The 26,909-nt window shown below is 35.1% G+C and overlaps 1 protein-coding gene across 1 annotated transcript in view; it reads left to right on the forward strand.

Annotated features, from left to right (window-relative positions):
• The first annotated feature begins 505 nt into the window (after nucleotides 1-505).
• Nucleotides 506-26,909, forward strand: part of LOC137572949 (chaoptin) — a 46,226-nt gene continuing 19,822 nt past the window's right edge. The window contains 1 exon segment of the mRNA XM_068284803.1: nucleotides 506-890. The gene's annotated coding sequence lies outside the window, so the exon portion shown is untranslated.

Genomic DNA, 26,909 nt, shown 5'->3' on the forward strand with positions numbered 1-26,909 from the left:
AGACTGGTGCCGGTATTTTGCGGTCAAAGGGCCGAAGCTCCTAGGCCATCCAATTTCATCTGCCCCCTTCCATACATCCATAACCGGCATTCTCATTCATCTTCATCGTCATCAAATCACTGTCCGATGTTTTCTTTAGAGTTTCGCCAGCATTGCCAGCTTAAATCCGCATGAAATGCTCAGTCACGGACAGCGCATGGGCAATCTCTCTAGCTGCTCTTAGAGTTCATTTTAATGCTCAGATTGGTTTTTACATCACGAAAATGAATTTGGATGTAAGCCGTCGTGTTGTCGTCTGTTGCGCCTAGGACAACAATTTTCATATTGGCAAAACTTCGGCTTTGTTCTAAAAGTTGAAACGAAGGGGCATGAATGTGACGAAGGTCGCCAATGGAGTCGGTCACTCGTTGTCGTCGTCGACTTCGTCATGGTCGTGCCATAAAAATCCGCATAATGTTGCACGGATGTGTCAGTACACGTTTGCTATTTGGCGGGTTAACATCAATCCCGGAAAGAAAGAAAACTGTTTTGTTAAAACGTTGAATCACCGTAACGTGTGTCAGCAGTGTCTCTGTTGCGGTGCCGTGATAATGGCGAGGCCAGTGAAAGATGAGTGTTTAGCGGTAAACATGGCCAGAAAGCCAAACATGCCCATTGGCATTTAAGCTTCCGTACGCCGAATGGAATGTGTTTGAATTGTGCTTAACAGATATATACAAATATATAAATATATATATCCTCTAAAGTGTGCAGTGAAGTGATAATTAAAAACTCAGAGAAATCTTTGAATCAGAACGTAAAAGAAAAAAATTCTTAAACACATGCTCCACTAAACTGGATACGGATACGCACGTTAAGCTTTAAGCCACCATCAACCGCCACCAAATCAAGTATGTAGCCTTCACTTCTCAATCCACTTGACTAAAACTTCAATTTCCTGCAAGACGCTTTAATTGAAGCGCAGAGCAAACAACAAGATGAACACACAAGAGATCCCCATGGCTATGTTAGTGCTGTTTTGTGGTGATGGTGATGGCGATGGTGGTGCTGATGACGGTGGTCAGTCATTAGTCATTTGCTCATTTCCGCCAAACGCAACCCGGATGTGCAGCACTTGTCAGCCAATAAACAAGCCATTCTCTGTGTGTGTGTGTGTGTGTGTATGAATGTGGATAGGGAAAAAAGGTCGACAGATGTCAAGGGATGAGAAAAATGAATGAAATGTTCACATTCCATATCTGTCATAGACTGTCTCTCTAACGTACATATCCAGCAGGCTTCACATCGTATCGCATCTTTTTGAATATCCAGTTAGTGGTTGACTGACGATGACCAGCGTGATGATTATGATGAGCCAAATGCACATTCTGATATATATAGACTACAGTTGGTTGTTGCCTTTTTGCGGTAAATGCCAGTGATCTGTGTAAAATCTAGATATGCTGCAGGTTATTTGAATGCATTGCTAACGATTCTAATATCAAATGATAGCGAAATCCCCAATGTCATGTAGTTGACTTGTTTTTTAATAAAGCCAAAAGAGAACTACTAAACATAATTAAACAGAACTGAATTGATTTTATTTTAAGGTTCTATCTATCTATATATGCAAGTCAACATAATCTAATTTATCATAAAAGTGGAACAAAAACTTTTTGTTTTGCTGACAAATCTCGCTTTCTTTTGTAGGTAGTAGGTGATTTATTTTTTGTTCCAACATTTATTTTTGTTACAGAAACCTTAAAGATAAGATGCTTAGCCCATAAAAAAGTAGAACAACTACTGCATATGTGTCATGCATTCAACAATGTCTTTTTCACTATATGGTATATATATATACATATATATTTTTTTTGTTATTTCGGGCAACAACACATCATTCATAAAGCGCAAAACATGGCATAGGTGCAAAAACCAACGAGAAGAAGAACACACATAACAATGATGATGGAGGAGGCAATGTGAATGTGAAGGTGGGTGGTTGGGTTGGATGGGTTGCAGTGGCGGTGGCGTTGGCGTTTTTGAGGGCTGGATGAATGATGAAATCTCTTCTGCTCGCCAACTAACCTAACCCAGTTTTTTCGCTTTTCTTTTCATTTATAACTTGACTGAGTGCCCACAAAAACAGACCAACGAAAAAAACATAAAACAAAAAGTGAAAGAAACTTCAAATGGCAGAAATTGAAAGCGGTTTATGAAATACTCTTTGCATTAAAAGTAATTAATCAATTCAAATCTATTAAGGTACAACAAACAGTCTTCAATGCAAAAGTCGTTTTAGTTTTTTTTGCTAATCGAAACTTGTTTGAAATAAAGAAGTGTATACTTTTTGTTTAATTGGAGTTTTCTTTTTTTTCTTAATACTCTATTATGAGACAAAGCCGAGAGGTGTATAGAGGATATAGAAAATCTGAAAGCACCTTAACCCACAGAACGCCTTTTGATGGAACTTTTCTCGTAATTGTTTTTTGTGTCGAGTCGTTTTGGTTGGCTTTGCTTTTGACTTCTTCTTCAACCTCATTGTCGTCGTCAACGATGTCTTCTTCTTATGGCTCCTTTTGGTGGGCCATTGTCACGTAAATCTCTGACAGAAATTAGCCTCGTTGACAAAAAATATGCCTGCTTACACATTATTTGTACAAACAAATAGACAGGCAAACAATTTTTGTTGGTTGCGAAATTTGCATGGGAACTGTTCCAGTTGCCTTTGTTATTGTTGTCCTTTGGGTAGTTTTGTGGCCTGTCCCTAACTTTTTTGTTTTGTTGCTTTCTGCTTTGTTTTATTGATCTGTTTATGCTTGGCTTTGCCTTCCCTTCCTTAACGGCCAAGTAGGAAGACGACGGTTCGTGGAGGCGGCTTTTGTCCCCGAAATGTGCTAGAAGTTATTAGAGGTTAACGGCCAGACAGGCGTAAAAGTAATCATAAACAAGGATATTCTGCTTTTTTTCGATTCCTTTTTTTTTTTGTTCGTGTGTCCTAGCTGCCCAAATTATAAATTTTCTTTTTGTGTGCTTGCTGCCCCACCTTGAATTTAGTATAATTTTTTCCACTTTATTCTGGTCGTGTTTATAATTAAGTTATCATTTGCATACATACTATACGTAACATACATACATATATGGCTAGGTATGTATAAAGTATAAAGAGCCATAATTCATTTTGATTTTATACTCTCGAGGCTGTTGTTAAGCCTTTGTTACTCCCATACGTCATGTTCACATGCTGAGCTGTCAGCTAAATGTGTAATGGGTAGATTTTTCTGTTGCTTTCTTTTCTGTGCGTGTGTGTATGTGTGTATTTCCAAAGAAATAACATCAAAGTGATGTCTGCAAGGTCGTTGCACAATTCGCTTTAAATTATTGCCGATTAGGCAATTTAGTTATAATTTCAACCACAAATCTTTCTGTATACATAGTTTTTTCAAAGGTAGGCAATGCAAATTTATACACTTCAAAGGTTGTTAGCAAATTTTTATGTTATTGCTTTGTGTGAAAAGGTTAAATTGTTTCCCTTAAGATGTTCTTTAAAGTTGAAATGTCTCTAATAAAAAGGATTTACTACGAAAAGAATTGCCAAAAAGCAAATAATTTTAGTGCTGAACAATCTTTGTGATTTTACTCTGATGTAACATATTTGATAGAATGCTAATCAATGAAAGAAAAGAAAATAATCAATGGGCATAATTTGTTAGTTATTAAGTTGTTTGTTAGGTTTGTTGTTGCTTGAATAATTTCTTCTAATTTCAGTTAAAATAAACACCTTATAGCTGTTTTATCTGAAATAAAGCTACACTTTTGTTCTTTTCTTTCTTTTACAGAGAGAGAGAGAGAGACTCTAGAGACTTAGTTATTACATTTAAAATGTAGTTTAATTGATCGAAATGAAGTTGCACATCCAAATACATTCGTATGGTGTTTCCCAGCACTTAACTAATCTAACATTTAACTGTAACACTTACATGAAAATAAATCAAATTATTTTCTAAATAAAAAGTCTTAAATATTCTCAAAGGAAATAGAAATTGTATAATTGTTAAAAAATAAATGTATACTTCTACTACTACTATAAAGATACTTATAAATCTTTAAAAACATTTATAATTATTCATAATTTTTTTTTTTAAATTGTTAAAATTTTGAGTCTTCTTGAGCCGAAAGTCCTAGGAATCACTGTTCGGTTCGTTATAGTAGGTATGTTAGAAATTAAAAATTATAAATATTAATCGACTTTTTTATAAATTTGGAAACTTTTAAGTGGTTTTTATAGAGAAATCTTAATTCTTATGTTTTAACTATTAGTTATGCTCAAAAATAAGGTACTTAATTTAGTTTTACTTACATTTAGTTTAATTTTCAAAAAGGTTACCATAAGCCTCACTCTCTCTATAACTCTTTCACTCCCCGCAACCCTCACATCATTTATTCGATGTTTTATAAATACCGACTAAGACAATGTTAAATGTTGTAATTATTTTATATACGAGCGATGCAAATCAAATATTATTCCCACACCAAATTCCCTATAAACATGCGAACGAATTGAACGATTATTGCCACTTGGCCAGGCCCAAATACATTTGCCGAGAGGCAACACAATAAACCCCTCAACCCCTCTTTTACTAGCGTTTAATTTTATTGCGCTCAAATGATTGATTTTTAATTACCCATCATCTGACCAATCGACGATCGACAGTGATTGATGTTAATCATACATTTGAGTGTGATTTCCACTTTAGTCGCTGCAGATAAAATAAAAGAACGTACAGGAAATTAGACCTTTATTAGACCCTTAAACCATTTATTTTAAATGTATATTTTTTTTTTGCATTTTGCCAAACCAATTTTGTGAAAAACCTGTGGAAATGTGAAAATACTAGGTCTGGGGCTGGTGGTGAGGGGTAAATCGAATCGAATATTATGCCTGATAGTGCAAAAGATCCATTTACGTGACTCGGAAATGCAAATAAAAACCATTTTCATTTTTATTGAATTCGGTTTCAAAAGAGTGTAAGAGAGAAAGTTTGGGGAGAAGGGAAAACCAGGCAGACCAACATACATAAATAAACCTCAACTAAGTCGTGTGTTTTGACATAGATTTAAATTGACATGGTTGTGCAAACAGAAAAAAAAAAAAAAAAAAGACGAAACCAAAAACAAAACGAGGAAAAACAAGGAAAGAAAGCCACACAAATTTTTCCGAGGCATTCCATAGACGCACATAAACATTTGCCTAATGCCTTGGCAAAAGCTTCTGGCCATTGATACGCTGACAAGGCCAAATACAAAAAAAAAAAAAAAAAAGAATGAAAGAAACACCAACAAAAGAATAAAAATGCAAAATAGTTTGTTATTTACCATATTTGACGGCTGCCCTCGTAAATGTAAATTGGCCGGCAGACTGATGACAAACAGCCGAAAAAGCCCAAACAAAATTCTATCATCTAACCCTTTTGACAATTTCTCGGTGATGCTTCAACGGTTCGTTTTAGCCAAAAATAGACATATACACACACACACACACACACACACAAACACGTATACAAATACCAACACACAAAAATATCAGTAAATTTGCCAGGCCAAAACAGCTGGAAAAGCGTTTCAGGATTATGTTTCTCTAACTGGGCACACAGTCAGCAAATTGAAAGGCACACATACACAAACTCACAGACACAAACGCACACAGAGAAAAAGTCCTATTCCAAGAGGGACTTAAAAAAGGCAAAAAGAGTGTAAAGGAAGAGGAAAAAAAAACACCAAGTCATAAGAGAGTAAAAAACGCAATCGTTGCCTTCTATGAATGCCAATTGGTTGGCGGCGGCATGAAGGGCCAATTTAAAAGGGCTTACTTTTTAATGAAGCGAGCCAAGAAGAAGGCAACCAGCCACCAGATATCCAACCAGGCATCATATACGTATACGTATGTATGTTCTGTGTGAGAAGGCACAAACGTTGGCCCAGAATCAACATACATATATTAAAGGAAAAGGAAATTGTGAACATATTCGATACAGAGATAAAGATAGAAATCGAAATAAACAAAAAACGAGTGAGAAATGAAATTGAAATGTGACGATGAGTTGCAATTAGATGAAGAGAAAATGCTAGATAATATGAGCGAGTCCTTTCTACAATAGATGGCGAAAGCTGATAAATTAAGAGGTCTGAGCAAAATAGTGAGAGCAATGAAAATAAATAGACAGGGAATAATAGGGTAGTTGGTAATACTTTTTTTCCTCAAACTGGTTAAACGATGCAAATGAGTGAAATGTAATATTTCATATTTTAATATGGGCAAAAAAATATACGTTTAAAAACAAACATTTTGAGCCTTTAAATCAGTACATATTACATTATTACTAACCTATTAAAAACCAGATTTCTATTAGCAAAAACTTTTTGAAAAGATTTTTATAGACCGAAAATATATTTTTTTAGAGATTATTCTTTATAAATTTAATTTAGAATTATGACAGCTGGAAATATAATTATAGTGGCTTTTCCTAATTACTTTCATTAGTTTTTCTTGTTACAAAAAACAACTAAAGACCCCGAAGAAATTTTTTTCTTAACATAATTCATAATCTTCATAATTTTCAGTTGTCAATTAACGCTTTTTATTTACCCTCCTTCTCCTTCTCTCTCGTTATTTCCCTTTGTGTCTGTGTTAACCGCATTTTTCAATCCAATAAACCTGACATATTTCGAATGCCATGGCTAATGAGGTTTTCAAACCAAAGTGTACTTACCCCCAATTGCCATTGAGCATAGAGTGACAGAGAAACGAAATCAAATCACATAACATGTCTACCTACATACATATATAGCCCATCACATTGTATGCCTTTCCTCCCATTCTCCTCCCCGTATAACCCAGCCATCTATACCCAATATACCCTTAGCTAATGCTAATGACACACAGTTTCCTTCATTCTATGCTACCTTGTGGTTAGCTTCCACTGTTGTTTTTATTTTCTACTTTGAAACCTCAACCTCCCCATATCCAACTACTAATTTGCTAGGTTATTGCATTCCGCTGCACCTTTGTTTTGGCATCTAGACGCAATTTGGTTTTGCCTGGTAAATAGAAGTCACTTCTAGTTCTCATCTGAATATCAAATGCTCTTGTGGTTAAGTTAAAAAGTTAAGTAATTGATAAACATAAGATTATTATAAATAAGAATAGATTCCATCTAAATAAAGCGAACAATTATTCAACTAGTTTGCACAATCTGTTCTGATCCTTCTCGAATTTCAGAATTGAGTTGTTCTAAGCTTTAAGAATTTCTAAAGATTGTTTTATTAAACTGGTTGGTATATAGTTATAGTTAAAATTATTTTAACAATGCAATGCATTGTGAGAAATTTAAATTTTCTTTCAATAAAGAAATATGTTGATAACAAAAGTTACACATAGATGTTAAAGTAATCTGTTTTTGCTGACAGACGATTCTATCTTTGGTTCTGTTGCTTTGTTGAGTATTTTCAGGCTTTAGCTCCACCAATATTTTCCTTTTATATATTGAAATTGAACCACAAAGTTATTGTCGGTAAATCCAGGACTGAACATTTAAAGGGCATGTAATCTTCGTTGCAGTCAAATATTGCACATTTGTATTCCATCGATTATATATATCTGCATTCGTATATATGCATACAAACTGTGCGGGTGTGGGTGTGTATATTCACTTTGCTCTCTATTCTCATTCGCATTCGGTTTTGGTATAGTTTGGTTTTGGTTTGGCTGTTTGTGCGTCATTGTCGTCGTACCAATATGTGTCAAATGCAAATTTAAATCTTATTGAAAAAAGGGGATTATGTGACAGCAGCAGACGCCATACAAAAGCGACCTGAGAGCGTACCGAGAACCAAGGGAAACCGGAGAAAAACCGAGAGCTCTCTGTATGCCAGGTTTTAATATGTATGTATGTATTATTATTTTTGCCATCCTTTTACCACACAGCACCTAAAAATGTCACTCTTTTCTATGTAATCGAAGACGGTATGAATCCTCGCTCCCCCTACCACCACCTTTTGAGTGACTGACTGACTGAAATATCAATGGAAAGACATGAAGTTAGAGCGAGATAAATTGTGAAAAACCCGTTAACTTTTGTCCAAAAAAAAAAAAATGATGGAAAATAAAACACATTCATTTGCATCTTGCCAGCCCGATTTTTAAATGCTTTTTCTTGTTTTGTTCATTTTTTTCCATTCTCCATTCTTATTTTGTGGTTCTCATTCTTTATTGTGGTTTCTGTCATTGCATTCATATCATTTTGGCATCATCTCTACCTTTCTTCCTTCTTCTTGTTGGCATGAATAGGAATTTTTGCAGCAGGGCGGAGAGTCCATATTAGACTATGGATATAGTATAATATATATGTATGTATGTATGTATCTACAATGTATCCAATACAATGACATGGCCATACAATTTTGTTCATCTTTTCTCATTGACAATTTCAAAATGTTTTATGCTCTCATCTCCTTTGTGTGTGTTGTATGTGTGTGTGTGTGTAGCGATATCAGAATTTGGGAAGGGATTTTCAATATTTTTCAGGCATACCATATAAAGAAGGAGGATAAAGGGCGGGTGACAAGAGGGAGGGTGGGGAGTATATATATTTCAAAGCCTTTGTTATCAATATGTCGCCTGCTTATTGAAAATAATACAATATTCCTGTGTCTCTGTGTGTGCCAAAATATATGCGGCTCTGTGTGTGTGTGTGTGTGTGTGTGTGTGCTGCTGTCTGCACTTGGTTGGGTAAAATATCTTGTGGATATTTTTGTGTACGTCGATATTGTCACCTGCGAGAGCATTGATTGTGTAATTTGTACAAGAATAATAACATCATCATCATCATCATCATCATGAGTGCTTGCATCAGCATCACTTTCAGCTTCATCAATTTCATCATGATTATCAATGTGAATTGTTTGTAATTTATAGTGATTCCTTTGATAAAATATGAAAATGGAAACTTTTGATTAACCAATGAAAATATTTATTTGAATATGTCTTATGGAAATCATAGAAATGTTACACGATGTTGTTTACTTTTTGTTCTTTCTCTCTATGTGTGTGTGTGCATGTACATATATACATATTTGTTATTGTGAACCAATTTCAATAATGGTTAGCATTAAATATGCATACTACAAATGCCGAAAACTCTCGTCCTTGTTCAATGCTTGTCGTCTTGTTGTCCTGGCAAATGCCTAGCACGTAGCCACATAAATTCCTCTCTATATATGTATATGTACAATATGCAAGGCTCTAAAGCTCTTTTCTACATACATTAAACATTCGGCATCTGCCTATGTATTTATTTGCCATATAAAAGTTACAAGACTTCGCATTCAACTTGGACTTCTTCCAGTGCCTAATTGAAACATGCTCGTAAATACATTAAAGTCCAAATAGTACAAAATAATGAAGCTGATTAATTCAATCTGAGCAAATGAGAAATACGAGTAGAGTTGGATGGAAGTAAAAGTGGATCATGTATCCTTCTCTCTTACCATGTATGTAGGTCCTCGCTATGTGTGTGTGTGTGTGTGTGTGTGCTAAGTAGTTTAACACGCTAATGTGATTGACTTCAATGCTAAGGGCTCGCTTTTAGCATAACTGATGATTGGAAATCAATAAATAAATGAATGAATCAACGACTGGCCATGAATGATATTATCGCCAAGAAATCGCTGGAAGGAGAAATACATACATATAAATATTAAGAAATTAACAACGACAAATGAAGCAGTGACAACTAATTGGTACAAATTATACACAAAATACAGTATAGAAAACTTATAACCACTAATTAAAATTTTGTTTAGCTCTAAAATAAATCACAGTTCCATGTATAGCCAGAGTTCACTGTAAACCACTTCCCTATAGTATACATATGCTAAGGTCTATACAAAACAGATTAAGTATAAAAGCAATTTAAATACCAAAATTAATGATAGATAATAAGCTGAACTAATAAGCTGCTTTAGCATAATAAAAACGTGCTAATAAATGTATTAGGCATATCAGTTCTTCATAGCAAAGGCGCCACACTTTAAATTAGTGTATCGAATAGATGATTACAAAATGCAAAATGTGTTACTCAAAAATTCACAATTTAGATTTCTAGTTCGCTTCATTCAATTGCAACAATTGCCTTAAATCAAATCAATCAAATTTTTATTACAATAAAGAAAATCGAGCTAGCAATGTGAGAATTTAATAATTTTTTATCAATTTAGTTTTGCACCTTCTTCATTATATGAAATTTGCCTCAATATAGAATGAAAATATTTATTAGATTTATTTATGTGAGATTATTTTTGCATGACTAGCCAATTATGTTTATTGCTAGAGATTAGTGAAATTTTTGTTTTGACATTTAATTGAGTTTCAATTTATAATAAATTGGCAAGAAAATTGTGAAATATTTCATTGTGGCAATAACGGTAATTTGATCAAATTGCTTGATGGCTCACTTACACATGTACCTACAGATATGCAGATTATGTTTATGTATTATTATGATTGCAATAGAGATGTTTATAAATGAAATAACATTAAATGACAGTGATAAACGTACTTGACTGAATAAACTATGTATTATGTCTGTGACTAAGATCAATTTAGTAAATGAAAAACGTTTTTACCAAATTAAAAGCTATCGAAATCGAATCAAATTTTGTGCAAGTAATCAATGGATGACCTTCTTCTTGACAACTTTCATATATCTCTTTGCTTGTGACGACCTTGACTTGTATTGTTGTTGTTGTGCGGCGCAAAAATCCACTTCGTATCATATCAAGTATACGCAACGTTGTACCAAGTCAGAAGTTCAGCCTGCAATTTGAACATGACATTTGTCAGCAGAAAGACACAGAGAGACACAAAACGAACATGGACGACATATCAACTGAACCTTAAATCAAGTTGTAAAGAGGCTGAGGCCAAAGTGTTCAGTTTGTGTTTGTGTTGATGTGTTGGCATTGATGTTGGTGTTGGTTTTGATGTTGGTGTTGGTGTTGGTATTGGGTGGGGGAATGGCAGCAGCTGTTGATGAAACGACAGCAACAATAATAACGAGAATGACGAAAAACAAACAGAAACATGAGATGATGTGCCAGAGTGAAAGAGCAATAGCTATTCAGGGCGGCAAAAAGGCAAGGAGAAAACATGCCAAAATGAAGATGGGCAGCTGCGAGGCATATGCAGACACACACACACACAGACTCACAGATATTCATTCTCACAGGCACACACACACACACATATGCGGCTATAAAAGTGACAAATGTTAAACGAAATGTAAAGAAAAACTGACAACCGGAAGACGCGATGTAATGAAGCATAAAAAGTACATTTTTCAAGACGACTGCAAATACAACCCAGACGCCAACAATAACAACTACAATTGCTACACAAAACAAAAGACAAAAAAAAAAAAAAGAACCAAAATAAGAAAGAAAAGAAAAATGAAAGTTGATATTACCAAAGAAAACAAAATAAAAGGGAAAGAGATGTAGACTGGCTTAAATTATAGAAAATTAATGAATGTTTTCAACAAAGTAAAACAAGATTTCCTGTACTCTATTTAAAAAACAATTTCTTCTGCATTTTTCTACAAATAAAAGTCAAAACTTAAAACTCAGAGTTCGCCAAGTACTTTAACACTCAATGTCATTCAAACCTACAGACAAGAACACATTTCACTCAACTCAACTTGACTTAAGTGCACCCGAGAACTCAGCACGGAGTATTTTGCAATAAAGCGAATACACCGGAAACTTAATACATAGCGCACCAAAAGTTCAACGCCTTTTCAATCTATAGATACTAAACATATGTATTTGTATAAGCTTGAAGCAGAAGCAGTACCTTTAAGAAATTGCTTTAGATGTTCATCGTCATTTCAATCTACCAATAGGATACCTTAAACTGAAACATTATCTTTAAGAAAATTGCTTGAAATATAAGAAGAGATTCATCATCGATTCAAGGCCCTTGGAAAAAAAAAACATTTGCTCTTCACTCATATTAATTATTGAGAATTATAAAGCAAACTAGAAAAAATGTAATTATTTATGACTGAAAAGATTAATGCTCATTTGACCCATTTAGAAGAAATGCTTTTAAAAATGTTAAATATATTGTTTTTGTTGGTGCTTTCAAAAATTCATTCATAAGAGATGCAAAATTTATATACATTATTTTTTATTGGGTTATTGGATACTCTGTATTATAACTGCATACTTGGTTTTTGTCCATCACGTCTAGATTTTGTGAAATCTGGAAATTGGGGTTGAAAAAAAGGCACCCAAAAGTATACTATAGAAAGTTTGAAACCAGAATTTTCAACTTTTTACGGATTTTAGAATATTTTGTGTAAGAAAATTAGTTCTTGTTTGCACATATAACTAATATAGAATATCTAAGACGCAGCAAATTCCCACAATTATTTAAAATTTAAAAGCAGACAATTCTTGAAATCCCTATAGCATACTTTTGGTTGAAATTTTACTCATTATAGAACTTTAATCCGGAGTGTAAGATATTATCCATTATAACAAAGAAATAACTCTTTCATATTTTAGTAAATTCCTTTTAATCAAGCCTAATATATTAATAGGATAAAATAATAATGTTTTTAGTACAATATTATGCTTATATCATGGAAAAATATATTTCAAATTAGGTCATTTTGAAGTAATTTGAACGAATTTTTTTAATCCGGTGATGGAGAAAACAGGACGTGTAGCCCCCACTTACTTATAGGAGACCCTATTGAACTTCAAACACTTTTTCATGACCTCAAAAATGTCGGCCTGTGTTATTGATATCTGCATTATAGATTTTCACGCGTGTCAAAAGTTATTGCTAAAAACCAGAATCAAAGAGGAACCAGAAAAAGAATATCTCATTGTCAAATATTTTTTCTAAATGTAAAATTTATTTAAAAAGATTAATAATATTTTGTTAAGTTCCAACGATTTTCAAGTAATTTTGAATTTTTTGGTGGTTTTCATTTAAATTTCGTTAAAGACTTGACACAATTTTAAAAGTTAATAACGTTGGAAGGTAAAAATATTCCATGAGAATTTTCGTCCGTTTTCACATTTTCATTGTGCATTACAATCTATCGACCACAAATTACATATGTTGGTACCAATCTGTTAGGCAAGCATATTCTCCAATCATCGTTGCCAGCTTCTATTGACTTTTTCATCCGCCAACATGCCAACAGATTGGTGCAAAAATCATGGCATTCGCTATACCTTGCGGCAAGGACTCGAAATGACAATGAGGCAAGCCAAGCTAACGACAACATTGTCGTCTAACCGTGCCTCTTCCTCCCCCGGTCCTACCTTTCTTACCCCCTTATCCGTGCGCATTTTCGCATAATCGAAATTCATTTTCACGCTTGTAATCAATGCGAGAACCTACCCCAAAAAATGCCACACCCATCTTATGCAAATCGTTGCCTCCTCTGCATGCCCCTTCCTATCGCCCCTCTGAAAATGTAATTGCTAAAAAAAAAGTCAAGAAAAGAAAACGGCAAACCGAATTTAATTTGTTTTCCCTCGTTTCATTTTTCCGTTGAATTCCTTTTATACATACTACATTCATACTATATATATATATATATATATATATATATTCCTTTTCCTTTTCTCTTTTACTTTCTTTTTTGTTGTTGTTGTTGTTCTTTTGTTGTCTAGCTTGTAATATTTATTATCGAATTGTGTAAGACGGAAGGACGAAGAAGAAGCTCTAAAGTAGACGGAGTAGAGGGAGAAGTAGTTAGGCAAAGGGCAGGAGAAAGGCACATGCCAACGCAGTGGTAGCAATTTGAAGAACTTCAAGTCCGCCCAAGTTCCTGTTTTTGTGAAACCCACCCAGGACCTCCGGCGTAAGTTGCAGTTCCTGGATGATTCCCGTTGCCTTTTCTTTTCGTATACGATTTTTGCTCTATTTCCTTTTTTTTTTTTTTTTTTTTTGTTAAATGTTTGCCAACATTGCTGGTACATTGGTATGCACACGCGTGGACTTCGCATAGTTGTCCTCAGCAGTTGGAGTTCTAGTTGTCCTCGACAGGATGTCTTGGCCCGGCCATATGCCCTGCACGTATTGCCCTTATAAATTTTTGCCAAATGCATGTGTATGTGGAAGGATTCCCTGTCCTCTCTCATACACTACTCCACTTGTATGCGTATGACAGTTGCAATTGTGTTTTCAGGTTTTCGTTTTTTATTTCTCTGTTTTTTTTTTTTTTTTGGTTTTGGTATGCACGAGCACAATTGGAAAAGTCCTGAGAAAAGTTTGCTTCGACTCTTCTTAGTCTATTTAAGTTGGCCCGAAACCCATGTTAACTGCCAGTCAATACGAACTGCCAGTGATATGGCTTATTTGTGTCCTACGGATGTTGTTGTTGTTGTTGGTACTGGAAAGCCAAAACCTTATGACTTATTCAGTTGATGTTCGGACTGAGTTTTCCGTTCTATCTCTCTTTCTCTCACTTTGTGTATGACATTGACTGCGACTCTGTGTGACTCTTCTGACTCACGTCATTAATTATACGCCACGTGTTACGTTCAAGGCAATTAAATTTACGCATTTAATGAGAAAAGCGCCTGAAACATGGCATACACTCACTCACACACACAACACACACGCATATGCAAGCGAGGGTTGCTACATTAATTAACGAAAATTCTCTTAATGGAAGTAATATTCAAGTAAATCTTATTTATACTTGATATTACATTTATCTCTTCAACACGCTCTTCAATCGACCCTCGACTTGAACGAGCCACAAAACTTACAGTCACATCTTGCAACTTTAATACATTCATTAGGTTTATAACGACTCACGCATATCATCCCAGTAGCTGGTCCGCACTTTCCCCCATAGTTTTGCCCCAAGGGCGTCATTGACACACATTTCATCAGCGGAGCAACAGCAACATCAACAGAAGTACCTCGGGTAGCCATCAGAAAGTAGCCCAGAATAAATGGTCTTGGGCATTAACCGCTGGCATCCAGGCAAATGTCCATTGAGACCTCCAGGTGCAATCCATTGGCTATCTGATAGGCTCAGTTCTTTTTCGAAATGAGAGAGGTTGCCCACAACAACAACAACAACAACATCAACAGCAACCGATCAACAAAGGGCAAACGGACTTAACGACAAACAATTTGAGTGCGTGCCCAGAAATTGCTTGGAATTTAATTCTACACCTAGACGAATTTGAATATTCTACCATTCACATGGCATACAATCGTAAATTTAAGGCATTAAGATATTTAAATAATGTTTCTTTTTCTGTTTAACTCCTCCTTACTCTCACTCTTTGGGTCGCGGTTTTTGGCTTATATACAATATATGTGAAATAATTTTGGGTAATGGCAGCACGTGATTAGCCCAAATCATGCTAGAACACCATAAATTTCTACAAAGGGCGCGAGTGTGGCGTTAATTCATAATGAAGCCATTGAGTGAGCGAACTGTCGCCATTTTGTGGCATATATTTGCATACATATGTATGTACTTAGCATTTGTTTAAGGACTCAAATGTTGAATGTGCGACCTAATGATAATACTTTCACAGAGTCGAAAAGCCCTGCGCTTGAGACCTATTCAGTAAATTTAAAATCTTGATAATAATATAGAAAATTTAAATTTACTTTTTGTTTGGCAGTTCATTTTTCTTTATGTAACTCTCAATTAGTTATTCATATTTACATAAAAACATATCGATTCAATCTCCAAGGTAAATGCGCTTAATCAAATTGGTTTTTAACCCCTAGTGAACTCTTCTTGCCCACTAGTCACAAGGTAACCTGACTTGCAAAAGATTTAGATATAAATCTTAATATTTCTTACCACAAACTTGATTGAGATTTTTGTTTCTTCTTTAGTTTCTGTCAGTTATATTTTTGCTGATTTTTATTTCTCTATAAAAATTGACCTAGTTTTTTGTTTCTGTAACTTTTACACATATTCAAATAATTTTCATGTTTATCGGAATGTCCATGTGTGGAAATAAAATAAAGAATTTTACTTACCACTCTCATACAAGACGGAGCAAGGAAGAGGAGCTTACCAAAACATTTTTCGACATTTGCAAAGTAGGAAAACAGAATGTAGAGAAACAAACAAGAAAAACCAAAACAAAAAAAAAAAAAAAACAAAAACAACCAACAGGAATCTTGGTCATATTGGTCTGACTTTTAAAGGCTTTGTGAGTGTGCTTTGGCTTCTTACTATTCTGATTCTCTCTCTCACATTGTGTTAGTTAGTCTTGGCAGGAAAATATGCCCCAACATCTGCGTGAAACATTTTCAAATTATTTTTTTCTGTTCCTTTTTTTCTGAAAATTTACACACACTTGCCGACACAAACAAAAGTATGTTTGGAGTGGAGATGTAGAACGCATTACACATACCTGCCACACCCACAAATACGCCCAAACGCACACACAGATACAAATCATACGTCAAAATCAAAGTTAATCCCTTTGTGTTATGTACGGCAATTGAAATTATGTGCTTAAAGGCTTTAACTCAGCCCCAACAAACATGAAAACAAATACCATTGGAAAAAAAAACCCACAGACAAATAAATGGAAATCACAAAGCCATTAGAACGACTTTGAAATGCTCTTTGTTAAATTCTTTTCTCTTTTGCAAAGGTGATCTGTTCATAAATACTGATTGCTATTTGATATCGATAATACTATCAGGAGCATTAAACTTAAAGAACATTTTTTTATTACTAGACACTTTAAATTTCCAGCAATTGAATACATTTTAAATAAAAATCTAAAGTTTTTTTTTTAGCACATTTTAATGAAACCTGAATATTTGCTAAAAGTGGATACTTAAAAATTGTTTATAGGTCCTTTTGGCTGTTGATACTGATCAGAAACTTAATAGCTTTGAGAATGCAATACTTTTGCTATAAAAAAGAAAACTTTTTGACTGCTTTTATAAACCGCTTTACCTTATGGCTATAGGGTATAAGAAAAAAATACGAGAAAGCTGAAAAAAAGAGAAAAGCTGAAACCAGGGATGTAACAATTCCCCAAACGCAGCACAAATTGCGTATGTTTTCCAACTCCACTTGCCTGGTTATTTTTTTGTTCTTCTCTTTTTTTTGTGTTGTGTTATTTTTCTCTCAACTGCTGCCATTATTTTTGTTTTTATTGCGCAATACATGAAACAATAATAAAAAAAATGGAAAAAAAAAAACAAAAAAATAAAACAGAAAAAAATGGAAAAAACAATGAGTAAAAAAAGAGAGCAAGGGACCCGCAATTTGCAACAACTGCGGCAGGCACTTGAATGGATGACACACTGACACATGCAGCAATAGCAACACCAACAACAACAACACCAGCAACATAAGCATCAGTGGCAACTGTAGGAGTAGCAGCAGAGGCAACAAAAATAATCATAAATAATACTACAAATCCGAGATTCGACTAGCTGATACCCAAGTGAAGATTGCAAAAGGTTTTCTTTGGAAAAGCGTGAGATAAAAGAAAAGTAGAACAAGGGATTAAGTTGTACAATTGCAGAAAGGTTTCCCTTCCACAAGGAGGAATAAGGAATATTTTATTTAAACAAAAGATGGCCACAGATTCTGGCAATAGGAAAACTTATGTAGATGAGTCTACAGAAAATATAGAACAAGAGCCAACAAAATATTGTTAAACAAAGAAAATTGAGAATTTCAAGAAGGCAAGGATCAGCAGCAAAGGATTAAACACACATAAAGCAGAAACTCAATGAACATAATTAAATCCTTTATTCGAAGAAGAAAAAAAGAGACTTAGAACAAAAGATAAAAAGCAAAATAAATGCAAACTTCTATTGAAGAAACTAAAATAGGATATAATAAACAAGCGAAAAATGGTAAAAATGAGTTAAAGAATTAAAAAAAACTTTTGGGTCACCAGGAAACAGCTTTTATATGTGCAATTGCAAGATAATACAGAAAAATCTTAAAATGTTTTTAAAAACAAGAGTATACATTTGACTGAGAATGTTTCAAATCTTGCTTTAGAGTAACTGGCAAAAATGAAGCCACAACAATTGACTTTAAGAAAGTGTTATTACAAAAGAGTGAAATTGAAAACTTAGATGAGTTTGGTCGAAAGGCAAATAACTGTATAAGACAACCTTCTTAGGAAAGAGGGGGAGAAATTCCAGCTAAATGTTCTACACTATTTTTCCTTTGAATTGAACGCCTTGTGAATAAGTTAAACTGATTTAACCAAGTGTATTATGTCAATCATAGTCATGTCGGAGTGCTTGTCTCGGCTGTCACATTCATAATACAAATCTAAAATGCTCGATCTAAGCCAACGCTTGTGTTTTCGGGGGGTATAACAAACAAACAATAACAGATTTATTGCATATTTCGCACTGGTAATTGAGATTAAACAGTTCAAAAAAGCAGCCGTTTGGCATTTCATAAACCCGCAGGACACACACACAAACACACACACACCAATATGGCCCATAAAGCAACGCATAAATTTAAAAGCTCATATATCGCTTTGGCCTTTTCCCTTCATTTCTCTCCAACGCACAACTCCCTTGGTTCAATCCTTTTACGCTCTTTCATTGATCCTGGCCTGGGGCCAATCATTTTGGCCTTATACACACACACACACACACACACATGCTGGGAAAAACTTGCATGTAATTCGTTTTAATAATTGTCAAGTGCCTGCCTTTATTTATGACAAACTTTTAATAATTTAATTGCTAGGCTCTTACAAAATATTATTGTTACAATTGCTGGATTTTTGCTGCGTTTGCATTTAATTGATAAATGCGACAGCCATGGATAAAGCCAGCGCGGAAGAGCATAGAGGAATGAGAATTGAGCAATGCGGGGATTGGGTCTATGCTGGGGGATTGGGCATTGGAGGCCAATGGCCAATGGTGTGGCCCACTGCCAGCTGTAATTATAGACGATTTGAATAATTCAATACCCCGACCCGAACCGACCGCATAGCGTTTTGTTTACGCAATTAATTGTGCGGCTGAGCCAACAGCAAAAGCCACAGTTATGGCCAACATTACAGTGGTATGAGATTCATGGTGGAATGGGTGAAATGCAAAATTTTTATGCGGCAAGTTTGTTAATTAATAAATTTAGCCAAAAAGGTCATACTTTTTTAAAGGGCTCGTTAAAAGTAGAAAGGTAGCTAAATTTTGTTTACCCCTTGACGTCTTAAAGATAGACCTTCGATATTGTTTTAATTTTTGTGGCAGTGTGCAAGCCAGGCTTATGATCGGGTTGCTTGGTCATCATTCGTTTCATTTGTGCACTGTCATTTGCTTGATAACCATACACACACACACACACACACACACACACACACACACACACACACACTTCACCTCAAACAAATTGCTGCCTTGATGCCACGCCTCTTCGACCCGGCTCACACGCATACCGCCTCACATCGCCAACCATTTTGCGGTCTATGCATAGTTTGGCGTCGCATTGTTCATAAGCAATTCATGTGTTTGTAAACAGTTCAATTTAATTTTAGTGCCTTGGGCGCGAAATTGCTGCTAAATTATTAAGGCGAAAGAATTATTACAACCAGCGCGAAAACCCGCCAAAGAAGCGGTGAGAATTTTGTTTTCTTCTTCTCTTCTTTTTTGGATTCGCTGATGAAAGTCTGCCATCAGCATTTCAAGTTCAGGTGCGGGTGGCAAGTTGTACCGGATTTTTTGCTTTCTTTTTTTTTTTTTTTGTTGAATTTTTCGTTTTTTCCCTTGGCACATAATTGCGGCAACTCGAAGATAAATTACCCAAACTCAAAAACTTTGACCTAAGCGCCGTTTCCGTGAGTAAGATTAATGATGCGGCAATTGCCAGCCATATAAACGGTAACTATCACAGCAACAGTAACGCCAACTCGACAACTTTATGGGATTCCGAATCAAGGGTTCGTCGCTCTATCCCTCCCCCAAAAAAAAAAAGCACTGATTGGCGGCAGAGAGGGGATGTCGGTGGGAAGCCAACAACATAATAATTTTAGCAGCAGGCAACTATATGTACAATATAAGCAGCAGGAGCACCACATGTGGCCATAACCCCCTCTTAGGTGCGAATGGGTGCATATTTATGGTTAAGGATACTCTGACAACAACAACAACAAAAAACCAAAAACAGAAGAAAAGATACATTTATTGCTTTGCCATAAACTTTGTGCAATAAATTTTATTTTTATTGTTCAGTATGCTGACTCGTTGACTCGCCTCCGTCTAAGTGACGGACCGACAGACGAAGCTGATTGCCAAGCGAGCGACAAGTGAAGTTTGAATTTCTTGGCTTCACCTTCTCCACCTGGTAACAGACGCAAGGGTTAAAGTTTGGTATTCGCTGCCAAATTGGCATATTTATGACCAATGCGAAAACGAAGCAGTTCACGTAAGGCGTTTGCCAAAATAGCAAAAACGATAAACGACACTTGAATGAACTGAGAGTGTTGCCAGTGATTTATGCCATGCATTGGAATTCATATGCTTGTTTGAATCTCTCACGTTTAGAGTGGGTGGTTGATGTTAGTGGGTTAAGGTTTTAAAGCCGAGCCCAAGATGAATGTATCTACAAGTTAGCCATTCCGCTAATGGTTCCATAAGCATCCCAATGGAGTGCAGAGAAATGCCAAGAAGATAAATAGTTTTCTTTGTGTCCTATTTTCACTAGATTATTTCTTTCTTTTTTTACACATGTGAATGATGATATGTGGCAGCTGATTGCAAATTGAAAGAGTTCAAAGTGAAATTTAAGAGAAAAAAAGAAATTCACACGACAATGAATTGTTAGTCTTGTACTTGAAAAAGGTTTCTAGAAAGCCAAGAATCCAACTTCACAATGATGAAAAGTGGAAAATCTTTTGAAAAATCTTACAATTAGTAAGAAATTAAGCGAGTGGCAGCTATGACAAAATTTGTTGTTCTTGTTTGTGTAAGGGTGGTAATTGTTTGAGAGTTTGAGAGAGATATACATATATTTGTGAACATCGACTCAGACAATAACTAAAGAATTCGAACCCGGATCCCCGTGATTCAGTTGCCAGTTGCTGGGCCACTCAGTCAACTCATCTACCGGTGACTGCAGTTAAATACAATATCAACTTTTAGTTTAAGGATGTTAATTATTTAAACATCTTACACTTTTCAATTGAGTCACTTTTCAAAAATGATCGAACTGCCTTGTGGCTGTATGTATTTCTACAAATATGTACAACTTTTTGTTTTAGTTAGTGAGGGGTAAGATACTTATACCTATGTATATATGAATTCCAGGTATAAATTAACAGGGTCAGCTTACCTTTTCTGGTCTAACCGTCTTTCGTTTAATTAGCTGCAAATCAAATTTAATTATCAGAGAAATCAAACAGACCACCTCCTTAACAACAATTACCATGGCATTAAAAAGCTGTCTTATTCAATATGTATACACTTTGTATGTATATACATACATAGATAGATTGGCATTGTACATTCACATTTAGTTCACTCATTTGAAACAATTATATTATTTGTTTGTGTAAGCGACATCCGGTTACCTTTTTTGAATTAAAGGATTATGCAATTTATTTGGTTTGCGGTTGAATTGTGGAATATTAAATTAATTGTTCATTTCGCTTTTCTCATATTTAAATTAGTTCAACTATCAAATCAACACTTCAAAATTTGATCGAAAAAACCACAAATTGGGTGAAAACTAAAAATAGCTCAGAGTTATTATCCATTGTAGGACAAACAAACTGCTTGCATAAACATATATACAGAAAAAAATTGTAGTTTCCCTCTAGTCTAACCACAAGGGTAAACAATTTACGTGAACTTTGCACATTGTTAATTGACTTGCTGGCGATTAACTCAAATGTATCCTGTAAGTAACCCACTCACTTTACGCCTACATCCAGGTACACACACACACACCACACCACACACACACGCACACACTGATCCATCTCCTTTTTCATGTTTGACTGCGCTAAATATATTTTACGCCCAGAGTTCTGCGCTAAGTTCATTTAAAGTTCTGATCTCGGTCTGAGCGGCGGCTTTAAAATATTATATAACCCCACAGTTCGTTTTTCTTTGCCGGCAGCTTATGGGCTAAATTTAAAACCCTGCCCATGCCATAGACTCGAATATTCACACGCAAGCAGGGAAGCAACTTACATATGTTATTATCGCACAAACTCGCAAATTTTCGACACAACCAGGAGAGAAAGAGCGAGACAGAGAGCGGGAGAGCTCAGCCAACGGCTCCCAAATGTATGCTACGTTTTTCCACAATTTTTCTCTTTTTGCTCCAGGAGTAGAGAAGCACTCGAAGCAGAAACAGAAGCAGAAGCAGGAGAATTCTGCCACTGGTGTTTTGCGTCAGGCAACTAGTAACAGTCGACATCCCCAACGGACGTTCATCATATTTATGCTGGCTGGCAGGACTTCAGTCCAGGACTTTTGGGTAGACGGCTACTGGTTTTGTTGCTGCTGCTTCTACTGCTGTTTGTTTTTGCAGCTCGTTGACATTTCATGTCACTGTGTCACCGGCATAAAAAATTAAAAGTATAAAAACACTGGAGCAACTCCACCCAAGCCATATCCGAGCCAACTTCTTTGCTGGCAAATCGTTGGCATTATATGCGTAATAAAAACTTGTGGTCGCCAGTGCCTGTTGTTGACCTTTTCGTAGCAATCTTTTTCTCTCTTAATGCTGGCGCAATGATGAGAGCGAGAAAAGTATGAAGAAGGACAAGGGCATTGTATTGTATTTTGCCTTTTTACTATACACTTAAACGAAAAAAGGTATTTTGCTTATCTTGAACGATAAGAAACAATTTATCAATAACTAAACTATCTAACTATCGAACAATAAAAAGGAAGAAAACCTTTACAACTTTTTAACTTACGTTTAAAAAGACGTCTGCGATCCGTTAAACTGATATAATGATTTGCTTTGAAATTTTGAAATATATTAAAAAAAACCTTTCTTTTGACAATGTTGGAGAAGAGTTCCCATGCTAATTTATGAACATTATAAATAATATTTTAAGTATATTAATTACTCTTAAAAATACGAGATAAAAACCAATTGACAACACACCATCTAGCACAAAATGTGGAAATGTTGAAAACTATTGCCTCTAGTCATTATTTTATAATAATAAAATATAGTTTTCCATTAACGGGTTGTCGCATCTGTGTAACCTTAAATACATTTTTCGTTCATAATTATTTTGTTGTTAAAAAAAGAGAAACAAACAAATTATATAGTACCTCAGTTCTGAGTAACACCAACGGCCCGTCTTACCTCTTGCTACCCGCATTTGGGTCTTGTGTGCGTGACAGACATCGGTCTCTCCACCATTTGCCATAATGCCCATGCCCTTTTTCCATTGGCTCTAGGCGATGTCGGTTTGCCTGTCTGTCAGCCAACAAGTTAGTCATTTGCTGTATCAAAAATAAAACGCAAATAAAAAACTTTTACGACATATTTATCTTCTGCTTTTTTTCTGTTGTCGTTTTTGTTGTTGTTGTTGTTTCGTTTCGTTATATTCTTCCTCTTGTTCATCTGTCGACCAACATCCTAACTTGACTGACTTTCTGTCCCTGACTGTGAATTTGTATGTGTGTATACATATGTGTGGAAGGAAGGTGCATAAAGGTTGATAAAAATACAGAACGTGGCCAGGGCAAGTCGACTGTGTGATGTATCATTTGTTTTACATGGTCAAAGACTTCGATTTGTCACCATCAACATAATGAAAAACAATCAGTAAAAGTGCTGGGCGGTAATTGAAGCTGAAGATTGCTTTTTTTGCCTCGTCTCACTCGTCATATGGCAAATGACAGCTAAAGATTAAGAAAACAGCATGAAATTTGGCACAGCGAGTGAGATTTATGAATATGAGTGGAATTTATTAAAACGCCAACATTATGAAAAGCATCCAAGAAAAATAAATGCAAAATGTGACAGTTCTTGTCAAACTGTAGAAATTATTTTCCAATAGATTCTTGTGGTTCTTCTGCAGTTGGGGCGCATTGATCCACCTTGGCTTCCTTTTCTACGACTACATCAGCACAATCTTGCTGAGATGAGGTCGATGGCTTTGGAACAGAGTGACGGGATGAACGCTCTCTGAAATACCCAGGACTAAAATAATGTGTACGATGATAGTGACGTCTATTCTGGGCCATGAATCCATTGCCCCTGCCTGCCGGTGGGACCACATAGCGATCATAGTATTCGTCTAAAGGCAATTGGTGGCTTTAATTTAAAATTCGAATTTCTTTAAAATTCGCTTACCCAAAGTGAGATTCATAATATTTCTATCAGATCTGCCTCCAGATTGCAAATTATTATTGTTATTCGACATGACGAAATGATTTGCTTCCTCACTGTTTGAAAACTTTTAGCAAAAGAAAATTTATTTGGTCAAAGACAGTAGACTACTTGACAGATGTTCCGACCGAATTGCTTAAAAACCAATTAACTGACATACTTTGGTCACACTTTAAACTTGAGACTTCAATTTAAGTAATTTTTGGCATTTCAAAGTTAAATACTTGACTCTCACACTTTTTACATCTGCCAAAAGTAGCCTTACTTTTAGTTTAGTCACCGTTGCCAGACAGCCAAAGTTAATCCTCTTTTACTGTTATCGAAACCATAGTCTATGGCCATATTTTATTAATATATATAACATATATTTTACTTATCCCAAAAACTTCTGAGCCAACTTAAATAAGTTGGGGACATATGTGAGGGAGTGAGTTGAAGAGAGAGTGAATAAAAGCCGTGCCTTACTTTTCTCTAAGTTTGACTTTTTTTTTATTTTTTTATACATTTTATCCTTTACATTTTCTTTTTTTCTTTTTGTGTGGCTCTAGTTTTATGGGCGGTCGTAATGTGCACAGGTATCCCCCACAATCTAAACCACCGGGAGTCTTAAAGCTCAACAATCGTGCTAATGGGCCGTACTCGTCGTCGTCGGCGTCCTTGTCGCATTTGTAGTTAGAGAGCTGCATGAGTAGTCAAAAAACCATATTAAATTGACAATGCTCAAAATGAGTTGAGTGAGTTCGAGTCCGAGGAAAAGTATGGTGGTGAGTGCTCTAGCACAGGCCTCCATACTCACAAAGCTAAAACTCAAAAAAATGAATGAATCCTGACAGGCAAAGAAAAGCGAGTTGGTTTCGAATCGACGTCTAGGTATGCCAAGTAGTTTTTCATTTCATTTATTATATATTTTAGAAAAGTCAAAGAGAGAAAAACACAAAAACCAATGAAATGTAAACTGTTATGTTTTTTTGCATATATTTTATTACATTTATTTCTATTTTATATTGGAATGCAAGAATTAATTTTATTTATATTTTCTCAGTTACTAGAAATAAGACAACGTCTTTTCTGAAATCAAATTTCCCTAGCGTTGGAAAATGTTCGCTCGAAGTGCTGTGGCTGGCTGGAATACACAATATTTTGCAACTTGTCTTATAAAGGCTTAGGAAAAACATGGCCATGAAATTCCACCAAGCCAATGGGTCAGAGAATTTTTTCAACGACACAAACGGAATGACTGTACAAAATTTTAAGCTATAACTCGAATGAGTTCGAATTCGAATTGTGTTAGCAAATTTTCATTCGGTTTTATACTTCATTCATTCGCACTTTTTTCGTTGGATGCTGTGAGTTATGAGAAGCAATATACATTCACACTCACACATTTTCACCCTAGTATTAGCAAGCACTCACACAATTCAATTCAATTCGAGTCCATTCATTCTTTATATGTATTGATTGAAGCCGAGCAGCTCTCTATTTGTAGTAATCATCTCCTTATACGGCCTCAATACGTCTAGGTATGCCAAAGTTTTTATTTGTTATTATATACTTTGGCGTGTCAAATAAACATCACACATCTAGCGTCATGAAACATTTTTATATGCCACATTTCTCTATGTGTTGTAGGGGAAAAGTATCTTTTTAGTCCTCCTTACTATATTTTTTAAAGGTTAGGCATGGCCATGTGTGTGAGCAGGAATTGTTTGAGAAAGTGCCACAGTGAGTGGTGTGTGTGACTGCGACTCATTTGATGAGTTGTCGCAGGCTTTTAGGAAATTCACTTCCCCCCACACACAATGATTTAAGCGAAGGTAATTAACCTCAATACCTTGGTAATAAGCTTTCATATACACAATGAAATTTCAGTAATTAAAATTCAAAAATATAATAATTTAAATTCCTTCGTATAAAAGAAACTGCTAAACTAAGTAACCAACCATTGGTTAAGTTCAGAAAGGTCTAAATTACGAATTAAAATCTATGTTTTCCCTGAAGTAATTAAATTCATTATTACTCCAAATAAAACTTTTAACAAAAAATATACGATTCATTTGTTTACTTAATTGAAAGAAAAATAAAATTTTTAAAATAAAAATTTTTTTTTAAAAAAAAAAAAAAAAAAAAAAATAAAAAAAAAAAAGTGATGCATCGAATCTAAGTGCACGCGGAGACTTAATCACTAAAAGTTATGCCAATAATGATCTAAAAAGGATCTACACCTTATCAACCCTTGCTTTCAAGCCAGATTAAGGTAAATTACATAGTATGAATATTACACCAAAAGCAGTACAAAAAGGACAGACAGGTCAGTTCTTCATTCTAATAATAATTCTAGCATTTTAACAAAGCTAATAACTTTGTGTTTTACAGAAAATGACTCTGTATACGATACTGAGTCCAGATTTCTTATGGGTATCTATTGCTTTAACAGTTTTCCATTATTTGGAGAACAATTAAAGTTATTATACACTTTGAATGTTCTTAAATGAAAATAAATTTACT

The sequence above is a fragment of the Drosophila tropicalis genome, unplaced genomic scaffold, assembly GCF_018151085.1.
Source record: "Drosophila tropicalis isolate 14030-0801.00 unplaced genomic scaffold, ASM1815108v1 contig_393, whole genome shotgun sequence".
In the NCBI taxonomy this organism is placed as follows: Eukaryota; Metazoa; Arthropoda; class Insecta; order Diptera; family Drosophilidae; genus Drosophila; species Drosophila tropicalis.